Raw genomic sequence first — 12,639 nt, forward strand, 5'->3', positions numbered from 1 at the left:
GCTGTCCGCCCGCAGTGTTAGGCGGCCCTGTTCCCTCCGTCTGAGGAATTTTCCCGGAGTCCGACCCAGTCTGCGACAGGGTTTGGGGTTCGATTTCCTCTGGTACAGCTGCTGAAGGAAAGCAAATAAATCAAATGACTTCAAACATTGGACGTGGAGTGTGGTCAGGTTTCATTGGCTGGGTTCCTTCCTCTTCAGGGCCTTGGGTATACGTTTTGTCACGTAGGGACGCTGAGCTCAGAGAGGACTTCCCATCCAGAATGCATAGTGGGCCCCAGAGCCAGCCACCAGACCCCAGCGTGCCCCTAAATTCGAGTTAGGACAGCCTTGGTGTTCTTCGAGCAGAAGGCAGGAGAGCGCCGGCCCTTTCCTTCCCACAGCTCCCATACAAACGCTGTTTTCCCACTGGGAAGTCTCTTTTCCCCCAACTCCCCGCAGTGAGGATCTTTCAAAGGCCCTTTGCTAAAGTCTAGTGGGGGTCCCCTCATGGGAGGATGTGTTTCTCCTTCTGGCTCAGTCTCCTGAGCTCAACATCCTGTCTGTTCGCCCGGAGCGGTCCACAGACAGGCTCTGGCTGAGCCTGTAGAAACTCAGCTACCTGCAGTATCAAACTATAAGCAAAGTCAGACCTCGACCAGTATTTATGGGATGGACACTGGGAGTGACCCCCCTGGCTCAGCTATGGTCAGTTCCTTCTAAACCCTTAGAGCCAAGAGAACAGATACTGGCTTCCCTTCCTGGTAGGGGTGTTGTGGCATGTAACCATGGCAGCTTATATAAGAAAGCATTCAACTGGCCTTTAAGTGCCAGATGGTTAAAGCTGAGAGTGCACTTCTTGATCCCCAAGCTGGAGCCAGAGACCTAGGTGAAACCTCAGAATGTCTCTGCCCCTAGTGACACACCTCTTCCAACAAGGCCACACTTCTAAATCCTTGCCAAATAGTTCCACCAACTGGGGACCAAATATTCAAGCATGAGCCTATGGGAGTCATTCTCATTCAAAGTGCCACAAGGTCCATGTTCCATGATTGTCCGGCACAGTCATTGTTGTGTTCACCGTGGAGGCATAAAGGGGAAGTGGGAGCGGGGCGGGGGCAGCACACAGAAGAACCCAGAGCTGATTGGTGCTTCTCAGTCTTCACTGTTCCCGCTGTGTGTAGCCTGGAGTGGGTCACTCAAGTGCTTTGACCCTCATTGTGAACTACAAAACAGACATCAAACAACCCAGAAACTTCTAACAAGCTCTGGGCCACATGTGTTCGGAGTTCAAAAGCTTTGATTTTAGGTAGGTGCATATACTGCTCTTCCCAGTATCCATGCATATGGGGCAGGTCCCCCTTCAATAAGCAGCACTTGACCTCTGTAACTGAGAGGACCCTGGGGAAATGATGGAGGGTGACCTCTGCAGCGAAGTCATGAGATACATTGTGTCTATAGACTTGCCCAGCTTGTCTTCTTCAGTGACGGGATCAGCTTAGAACTAAATCATCTGTCCCCAGTGAAAGATTGCAGTCCCAGCTCACACATTGGCTTCCATCTCAGAGAAGCCCCTGCACCATATTTCCCAGGTATGCTGCTCCAAGGCTTTTGACAAACCACAAAGTAACAAATAATGTTTCAAGGGGCTAATACTTGAGAGTCTTTTTTAAAAAGACTGGAGAGCCCGGCAGTGGTGGCGCTCAGCACTCAGGAAGCCGAGACAGGCAGACCTCTGTGAGTTCGAGGCCAGCCTGGTCTACAGAGTGAGTTCCAGGACAGGCTCTAAAGCTACACAGAGAAACCCTGTCTTGGAAAACCAAAAAGACTGGAGAGATGGCTCAGCAGTTAAGAGCACTGACTGCTCTTCCAGAGGACCTGTGTTCAATTCCCCACACTCACATGGCAGCTCACAACTGTCTGTGACTCCAGTTCCAGGGGACACTGCCACCCGTGGCAAAACACCAATGCACATAGAATAAAAATAAAATTAAAAAATAAATAAAAAATAAAAACAAATGTGTGTGAATATGTGTGTATGTATATATAGCTCTGTGTGTGTGTTGGGGGGAGAGGTCAGAGGTTGATGCTGAGTGTCTCCCACTCTCTTCACCTTGTCTATCTTCTGAGGCAGGGTCTCTCACTAAGCCCGAAGCTGACAGATTGGCCAGCAAATTCCAGGGATCCACCTATCTACACCCCCTTAAATCTACCCCCAATGCTAGGGTCGTAAATGTGTGTGACCATGCTTGGCTTTTACATGGGTGCTATGAATCCAAAATCAGATTCTCAGGTTATCTGCTGCACTGGGCTATCTCTCCAGCCCCCTTGAAGGTTTTTGTTTTTGTTTTTGTTTTTTTTTGGTTTTGTTCTTTTTTTTTTTTTTTTTAAGATTTATTTATTTATTATGGATACAGAAGAGGGCGCCAGATCTCATTACAGATGGTCGTGAGCCACCAGGTGGTTGCTGGGAATTGAACTCAGGACCTCTGGAAGAGCAGTTGGCGCTCTTAACCACTGAGCCGTCTCTCCAGCCCTTGTTCTTTATTTTTGAGACAGAGCTCATGTTATAGCCCTGGCTAGCCTGGAAATCTGTAGACCAGGCTGGCCTGAAACTCACAGAGATCCACCTGCCTCTGCCACCCTAGCACTGAGATTGAACCATGTGCCACTACCTGTAGTTCTTTTTCTTGTTCTTTGTTTTTGACACAGGGGTCCTACAATATAATCCAAACTGGGGTCACTTTGTAACCAGGCTACCCTCAAACTCATGGCGATCTTCCTTCCTCGTGCCCCCCCCCCCCAGTCCTGAGATTATATAGGAAGAGCTACTATCCCCAGCTCTGCTTGAAATCCTTTGGGGATCCTCTAGGGGTCCTGTCAGCCCCACAAAACAAGTCAGTTTCTAGAAATACAGAGGGAATGCCCACTCAAATTAATTATGACGAAGTTTAAGTCAGCTTAAGCACCAATGTTAGGGAAAACACTTTGGGTTTCTGAACTCTTGGGGACTTTAGAACTGTAGATGAAGATTGCAGACTTCTAAGAACACTTTCCTTCTATGGCATGTGAAGATCCTTTAATTTAACACAGAAGTTCCTAGCGCACACACACATTTTTAACTGAAATTCAGCTAAAGGGCCCTGGCCCTAGAGATTCACAGGTAAATGGGCTTTTGTTTGGTTGGTTGGTTTGGTTTGGTTTTTCTTCGAGACAGGGTTTCTCTGTGTAACAGGCCTAGCTCTCCTAGAACTCATAGACTAGGCTGGCTTCAAATTTTCAGAGATCCACCTGCCTCTGCACCGCCCCCCCCCCCCCCCCAGTGCTGGGATTAAAGACATGTGCCACCACCACCCAGCACTATGTGTAAATGTTTTAATAGTGGAGACAGATACCCAGTCCAAGAAGTCGGGAAAGTTTGTATAAGTGTATTGGTTAATAATCATCATCGGCTTAAGTGGAACACAATGCGAGCATGTCTGTGAGGTTTCCAGGAAGGATTCATTGAGAAGAGACAATCCATGCTAAATGTAAGCAGCAGCATCCGATGCACTAGGATCCAGGCTGAATAAAAAGGAGAAAGTGAGCCTAGTGCCACTGTCGTCTCCTTTGCCTTCCTGGAATGTGACCCTCATGTTCCAGCTGCCATGCCTTCCCCTTCTGATGGACTGTGTCCCCTCAAACCAGGAGCCCAGATAAGCCCTCCCCCACCCTGAGTTGTTTGTCGTTGGGAATTTTGTCTCAACAACAAGAAAAGTAGCTAATGTAGTAAGGGAAAGAAGGGGGAAATATATGGAGACCAAGAAGAAGGGGGACGGGGAACCCACCTTGAAGAGGGTGATTAGATGAGCCAGAGCACAGACCTAGGATCCTGGCATCCAAGAGGCTGAGGCAGGAGGATCATAAGTTTGGGACCAGCCTGGGCCAATAGCGGGAGGTGATGATTACCACATAAAGGATGAAGAGAAGCCTGGCACTTGGGTTCCCAAGAAGGGGAATAGTGCAAAGGGGCGGGTTCCCAGGGTACCCAAGTGTAGGACAGGAGAAGACTGGAGATCTCCTGTGAAACTGCATTGCACTCTGAGTCCTCATGGGCCCCGGGGTTCCAGTGACCAGTGGAGCAGATGGACAGGCCACCCATCTAACTCTGGCTTAATTTGCTGACAGACTGTTGTCAGTCTGAATCCTCAGAGGTCTCTTCCTCTGACTCTCGCACAGGTCCCTTTGGGATCTGCAGCTTTTCCTAATCGCCCCCCCACCCCTTCGTTTTGAATGATGGGACTTCAGCCCTGTCCTTGTGACCTCAAGAGTCAGCTGTTCCCAGAAGGAGGCTGTGTAGGGAGCAAAGGTCTCCCAGGGCCATGCGCATACACGGACTTGTGGCCAGTAAGGTTGGTGACTGACCTAACTGATGCTAACACAGCTCAACACTGATGCACACACACTGCTCTAACATTCCCACCAACAGACACATGAGGCAGCCGGAACTTAGCCTGCTTTCACAGGGGCCTTCAGGTAAGTGTCCACAAGGGGGCAGTGTGGCCACAAAGGCTTGAGGACCAGAGCCTCGGGCACCAACCTCATCTACTCCAGGCCTGGGCAACAACTGATTGATTAGGCGTAGGTGGCTGAGCTGTCTCTTCCCTGAAACCTAGGTGCCTGAGTCTCTGGCCACTGAATGATAGATACCTGTGCGTCCTGATGCCTGGTTATTTACGAGGTAAGCTGTGGTTGCTATTGTCATAGAGTGCCTCATCCAATCACTCAACAATCTCCTTCATCCTCTCAGAGACACAGACCCAGGCTCTTCTCCCAAATGGGCTGCTGAGCATTAAGGGAATGTTTATTCAGTCTTGTGGGTGGGAAGTGTTAGGAAGTGTAAGAGCACATGTGTCCTTCACACTCGAGTGTACACATCGTGAACAGCTCAGCACATACACACTGCTAACGGTCGGTTGGTTCTTTTTCTTTTCCTTTTTTTTTTTTGTTTTTGGTTTTTGTTTGTTTTGTTTTGTTTTGTTTTGTTTTGTTTTGTTTTGTTTTTCCCGAGACAGGATTTCTCTGTGTAGCTTTTGCACCTTTCCTGGAACTCACTCTGTAAACCAGGCTGGTCTCAAACTCACAGAGATCTGCCTGGCTCTGCCTCCTAAGTGCTGGGTGCATGAGCCACCACCGCCCGGATTGGGTTAATCTTCCATCTAGAGATCATCCAAATGGGAGGAATGTAAAACTCAGCAGCTTTGGTGGGCATGAACTCTCCTTTCCCACTAAACAGGAAAACAGTAACAAGGAAAAACAATCAGAGAGATAAGGCCTACTTGTTTCTCTCCAGCCCAGAGGACCAACACTGAGCTTCAGACCGCCTCTGTTCTGGTTCTCCATAAAATATTCTAAGAGAAGGTTGGAGACAACAGATTTATTATCCTTCTCCCAGGCTGTATTGAATAAGACACAGTCTAAAGATTCAATTCCTATTTGGGGTGTTTTTTTTCTCCTATTGTGCCTGGCAGCATGGACTATTTTCCAGTCTCACCTCCCTACACACAGCCTTACTCCCCTACTCAGCTGAGGCACCATACATTGGAACAGGTGCTGCCCACGGGTCCCTAGCTGCAGCACCATCCCTGGTAGCTTTGACCTCTGCCTCCTCAGGGGCAGTGTCCATACACACACATGATGTAGGATGTCCTTCTGTATGCTGTGAATACATGTTGTTCCCATTGGTTAATAAATAAAGCTGCTTTGGCCTATGGCAAGGCAAGAGAAGAGCCAGGTGGGAAATCCAAGCAGAGATACAGGGGGAAGAAGGGCGGGGTCTAGGAGACTCCATCCAGCTGTCCAAGGAGCAAGATGCCAGCAGACCAGTAATGCCACAGCCAGATGGCAAAATATAGATGAATAGAAATGGGTTAATTTAAGTTGTAAGAGATAGTTAGTAATAAGCCTGAACAATAGGCCGAGCATTTATAAGTAGTATTAAGCCTCTCAGTGACTATTTACAAGCGGCTGTGGGATGGGGATGGACGCAAAAAAGCCTTCAATCACATACACTCACACACAACACACACACACACACACACACACACACACACACACACACACACACTGTTCTAGCAGTGGATGTGTGTACATTCAGAGGCTGTGCCCAACTTCTAGACCATTCTTTAAGGGTGAGGTCTACGGCTGTGTCTCACTGAGGGCAGGCAACAGTGCTGTGTGTACAGCCCTGGTGTGGAGCATATGGCATTCAGCAGTGAGCTGGGGCAGATTCCTGTAGTCAGGTTGAGAACAGAGAAAAGAGCTGAATCCCAGTCACCTTCTATTCCAGGCAAAGGGCTGGGGGGGGGGGGGGGTTAAGACACAAGTCCAAGCTGGGCCTTCCTAAGTGCTGCAAAGGTTGAAATATTGTGTTTAGTTTGTAGTTTATGATGTAAACAGTGGCCCTGGCATATTCAGACACAATGCAGTGTTATAACCCTCTTCTTTCACATGGACTGCTATGTGTTTGTCCAGGCAAAGCACAGCTTTCACTTCAAAGGGCATAAGAGATAGTTCATTCTGGAGCCAAGTATGAATTAACAATGGCCCAGAAACATGAATTCAAGTTGCTCCAGAAAACACATTCTACCTTGAAAGCAGCTCCATGCTCCATGAGATTTTCTAATAGAATGGAGAAAGTCAAAAGCCAAGATGTTTACCAAATCCATTGGTGGAGGAAGCAGGTAAGTGAGCTATAGTGGAGGTCTGCTAAGAACACATCTTAAAAGTTATGCCTGAGGTCGGTGAAATGAGCCCAGGCAAGCAATCCTTTCACCTCCGCCTCCTGATTAGCTAGGCCACGGGTGTATGCCACTACACCTAGCGTAGAAAACATGATTAATAGCTTCAAGAAGCAAAGAGAAAAATTTGTACATACTCATAAAAGATAGAACTGAATGCTAGGAAGAAAGAATATTTAGAATATATGAAGAACTCTTGAAAATTTAAAATATAATCATGGAAGTTTAGGATATAGCTCAGTTAGCAGAGTGATTGCCTAGCATGCATGAAGCCCTGGGTTAGAGCCTCAACACTGCATAAACTGGGTGTGGTGACACATGACTGTAGTCCAATCACTCAAGGAGTGAAGACAGGACAGTCCGGAGTTCAAGGTCATCCCTGGCTATATAGTGAGTTCAAGGTCATCCCTGGCTATATAGTGAGTTCAAGGTCATCCTGGGCTACCTGAGACCTTTCCTTTTGTTTCTGTCTGTCTGTCTGTCTGTCTCTCTCTCTCTCTCTCTCTATATATATATATATATATATATGAATATGTATATATTTACACACAGACACATAGAAAAAGACATATACACACCATGTGATCAAAGAAGTTCAATATTTTATGTGTGTGTGTGTGTGTATATATATATATATATACACATATATACATACACACATATATATATTGAAATCTATATATGTGATCCTAGAAAAATATATGAGTATAAAAACTCAATAGCCAGGCGGTGGTGGCACACACCTGTAATCCCAGCACTCAGGAGGCAGAGGCAGGTGGATCTCTGTGAGTTTGAGGCCAGCCTGGTCTACAAAGTGAGTTCCAGGACAGCCTCCAAAGCTACAGAGAAACCCTGTCTTGGAAAACAAAAAACAAAACAAACAAGCAAACAAAAAACCTCAATAGACGAACCAAAGGAAAAGATTAAGGACATCTTTATTAAATTAATTAGTAATTTACTTATTTATCGAAAGAGGGTGCAGGGAGGGACATGCATGTGGAGATCAGAGAACAGCTTGCAGGAATTGATTCTCTCCTTCCTCCATATGGGTCCTGGGTTTGTCAGGTTTGACAGCAAAATCCTTTATCTCCTGATATACCAGTCCAGGATAAAGGAAATCTTAAAGTAAAGCTAAACATGGGGGAGGGTGAGAGAAAAAGATACCAAAGGAAGAGTCTAGGAGTTCTAACATCAACTAAAAGGTCTAGGAAGAGAGAAGGGGGAAGAAAATCAAGTTTCCAGGTTATGCTAGTCTGTACTAGTTGGGTTGTTTTTTGTTTTCCTTTTTCTTTCTTTCTTTCTTTTTTTTTTTGGTCAATTTGACACATGCTGGAGTTATCTGGGAAGAGAGAAGGAACCTCGTTTGAGAAAATATCTCTATCAATTAGCCTGTGAGGGAATTGTCTTGATTAATGACCGATGGGGAAGGCTGGCCCACTGTGGGCAGTGCCATCTCCGGGCTAGTGGTCTTGAGTTATATAGGAATGCCATGGGGAGCAGGGCAGTGCACAGCGCTCCTCCATTTCCTCTTCAGTTCTTGTCTCCAGGTTCCTGTCTTGAGTTCCTGCTCTGGCTTCCTCTCATGATGGACTACAGACTGTAAGAAATAAAGCATTTCCTCTCCAGGTTGCTTTCGGTCATGGTATATTTTTTAATGTGCATTGGTGTTTTACCATGGGAGTTGTGTCCCCTGGAACTGGGCTTGTAGATAGCTGTGAGCTGCCATGTAAGTGCTGGGAATTGAACCTGGGTCCTCTGGAAGAGCAGTCAGTGCTCTTAACCATTGAGCCATCTCTGCAGCCCCCTGGTCACGGTATTTAATCACAGAAATAGAAAGCAAACTGAGGTACAGGTTAAAAGGATGAACTGAATGTTCAGATACAAGAAAACAAATGGATGTGTGCCTCGGCGTGTCTACAGACCTCTCAGAATCTTGAGTCAGAGACCTGATAAATGTACACAGAGAAAGGACCAGAATTAGAACTATGGCAACGTGAAAAACACAAAGACCGGAGACACTGGACTCAGCCACAGTACAAAATCCTCAGGGGCGGGACGAGCACTCAGAAACTGTGCTCCTTCCTCTGGAGCCGCTTGAGGGTGTGCTTCTCCAAAAAGACGGGGGGAAATTGAGAAAGAGGAAGTGGGAACCCCACAGAAGGGGACTGACTCCACAGAAGCAAACACAGTGACAGGACACTGGTCAAGGAGGTCGTGGGTGACAATCCGGTGAAGGCCAGACTTAAGAAAGGTCCGTTGGGGGCTGGTGGAATGTCTAATATATTGGAATGCCTTTGAGGAGATTTAAATTACTTATTTCAAAAAGGAGAACAAAACTAAAATGATAACACTTAGTAGCTCCAGGAGAAGCAAGCTGAGGAGAGGGAGCTCCAGGCTGTGCGTGAAGGGGGGTCGCTTAGCATCACTAGGCCAGTGCTGACACAGTGATGTTGGAGCAGGAAGTAGCAGTGAGAGAACAGGGAAATGAAACAAACCAACAACAACAACAACAAAAAAAAAACGGGCAAAGTTGAACTATGGCTTTTGGAGAAGGGGAAGGAAAGCAACTACCATGTTTTGTGAGCTTATCAGCTATGGGGCTTCTCGGATTCTGTAGCTCAGACTGTCCTGGAACTCACAATGCAGCCCAGGCTGGCCTCAAACTTTTGGCAATCCTCCTGTCTCAGCATCCCAAGCATTGTGATTACCCCGTCAGGCCTGGCTAAAAGATGGAATTTGATATGAACCTGTGCCTCAGGTTCAGTTCACTTTTCTGCATCTGCAGAGGGTGTCCCTGGAATCATAGCGGCCACCTCTTAAGAGTGTAAAATAAGGAAAATAGAGTTTAGTAGTTTGAGCCTATGCACACTCGAGGGGAGCACCACGCTGCCCTCCTTCTCTCACCTGGGAACGTGTTACTGGGGACAGGAAAGGTTCCTCCAGTGAGCTCCTTCTCACTCTCCCATGTTGTATAGAAGCTTACTTTTGAGATGGGAAAGCCACAGCCTGGCCCGAGGGGTCCTTTTCAGGCAAATGCCAAGAGAGAGCCTGAATCTGGGGGGTCCTTTTCAGGCTGACTTCAAGGCAGAGCCTGAGTTTGGCTACTGGCCACAGCTACCACTTTCCCAGTCCTACACCCTGGAGGTCAGGAGAGGTGCAGGGCCAGCAGGGACCCTCTGAGTAAAGGCTGCCTGGCCTCCTGTGTGTGCTGGGAGGTCTCCAGTGCTGTGTAAAGAAATGGGCACAGTAGCGGTCATGGTATTGAGGGTTCAACCCTATGTCCCTAGGTTAGTTATACATGGAAGGGTGTGCTCAGGGTAGCATCTTGGAGGTCTGGCCAGCACGATTTGAGGACCCATGAGTGTTGGAATGGAGACCAAGGTCTAAGGATAGGAGAGCAGAAGGGAAAAAGGAATGGTCTTCTAGCGGCCCAGGCTAGGCAGGTGCTGAAAATTGGGTGTAACCCATCCAGAACCCATGCCAGGCCTGGAGGGGCAGATGGTTCTGGAACTTTGTGGGTGAGCCCCACATTCATTTCTACTAGACAGCCCCACCTTGGCAGGGCCTGGGAGCCAGTCCTCAGGTCTCCTGGGCCAGGCTCATCCATTTCCCTTTTCCTTCCCCTCTGGTCCTGGAGGACTTTATAGTCACACATGCCACTTTTCACCCCATGTCTCCGTGCCCAGTGTCGACTGGAGAAAGGCTGGCCACCCCTCCTGACGCAGGCTTAGGTGATTGGTGAGCCTTTCTGGGGATCATGGGAAACCACTCACTGTTGAAAGCCACAACTTCCCTACCCAAGCCTGTGGTCTTCCCCTTCCAGACCCCTTCATTTTCCTAGAGGTCATGTGGATAAAAGAGGGAAGGAGGAGACCGGAGGTGGGGAGCTGGGGAGAGCAGAGGGCAGAGCTGTGTCTGTGTGTACAAACACCGCCTCCATCACACCACCAAGGCCGGAAGTGGTACCCAGAATAGAACAGGCTGCTTTCAAGTTCCAAATCGGGCTCCGGGGGCTGACAGCATGTTTGGGGTGTAAAAATAGAAATATTGATATGCATGAGGCCGGGGTCTGCCACCCACGGGGTTTATGTTTTTAAATAGAATTTTCTACTAGGGTTGGCTTGACAGTGTTCTAGATCAAAAACTGATCCAAATAAACTTTTCAGAGGGCAAAGCCAGAGCCAAGCTGGGCTTGATCACCAAAGCCAGGCAGCCAGGAGCAGGTCTGTGGAAGGAAAAGAGAGTCTAGGGGTGCTTGCAGGCTCTTCAACCTGGCTATGGCTCTGGCCCCTCTGTTCAACACTGCATCTTCACCAAGAAAGCCCTCCCAGGTCTGGTCCAGCTTGGACCTGCTATCCTCAGGAAGCCCCCTCCGACTCCATCAGCGCCTCATCTGCTCTCTGGCTGGCCAAGGAGCCTGGCCCGGCTCAAGAGGTAGTAGATGCTTGGCCAGGCACTCACAGGCGGGGGCCAGGCGAGCAGGACCCTGTGCTGACTGGTAGAGCCCGGCAGGGGTTGGTGAAAGCTGGAGGGGACATATGCATTTGCATAGGATGTGGAAGCCTGGAGAGGCCTCCTGTGCAGGGGTACCTAACTGGCTCTCCCAAGGTGCACGCAGGGCTGGCCCAATAGAAGAAAGTAAGCCTGTAAGAACCGTAGCTTGGAGTATGGCCCAGACCTGTATCAAGGCACTGTGTGTACCCCATCTATAGCTTGCCATGTAGAAATCCCTTTAGCCACTCTCCACTGCCCACCCTCTGCCCTAACCCTGCCTTGATGCTTTCTCATACCAGCAAAGGAGAAAACACTGTGTCCCTTGATCAAGAGCAGTGTGAGAGAGCCACAGGATCTGGCCTGGGATAAGGTGAGACACATAACCCAAGAAGGCAGCTCCAACCCTGCCTGATTTCTCTGCCAGGTATGCCAGTAGGCCAGTCTCCCAGCAGAGGACCCTTGTCCTCCTCACAGCCTGCCAGATGTCTACATATCTGTTTGAGGCCAACTCTCCCTCCCAAACACCTCTTCCCAGTTAGATTCTAGCCTGAACTGAATCCTCCCCAAGGTTCCCAGGCCCTTAGATCCCTTCCCCGCCCACCCTCAGTGCTGTTGTCTATGGATTGTCCTGCCTTCTGCTGTCCCTCAAACGAGTGGCGGGTAGCCTTCAACTTTGGTCCTACCCAGAACCAGACTTGCCAAGGGGAAGCAGCCTTACAGTGAGGCACTTGTTAAAACCACAGTGCCATTGGGCGGTGGTGGCACATGCCTTTAATCCCAGCACTCAGAAGACAGAGGCAGGTGGATCTCTGTGAGTTCGAGGCCAGCCTGGTCTACAGAGTGAGTTCCAGGACAACTAGGACTGCTTCACAAAGAAACCCTGTCTCAAAAACAAAAAACAAAACAAACAAACAACCACAGTCCCATTCCTGGGATAGAAATGAGAGGGCAGGCCTACAGTTTCCTCCGACACAGGAACCTGACTGGTCAGACTGTCCCTTTCCTTGAGAACTCTCTCCGTTGGTTTTGTCTACTCATTCACTAAACACTTATTAAGCATCCAGGAAGTGGATGAGCACCTGGGGATGTAGCAGTGACGGAGGCATGCAGGGTCTTGTTCTAGTAAGACGACATTCTAAAGGGAGTCTGGACATGTCAAATGTTGGGGTTCAAAAGACAGGAGGAGAACAGGGTGTGAGGAGGGTGGACAAGTTTTGGAAGAATCAAGGAGGGCTTGGTAGATGGCCCAGTCCAGGAAGTACTTGCTACATAAGCAGGAGGACTTAAGTTCAGATCCTCAGCACCCACATGCTGTGTGCAGTGGCATATACTTGTAACCCCAGCTTTCAGGGGCAGGCTGAGACAGGAGATCCCTAGAATTTGCTGGCTA

Source organism: Onychomys torridus, chromosome 10, assembly GCF_903995425.1.
Source record: "Onychomys torridus chromosome 10, mOncTor1.1, whole genome shotgun sequence".
NCBI lineage: Eukaryota > Metazoa > Chordata > Mammalia > Rodentia > Cricetidae > Onychomys > Onychomys torridus.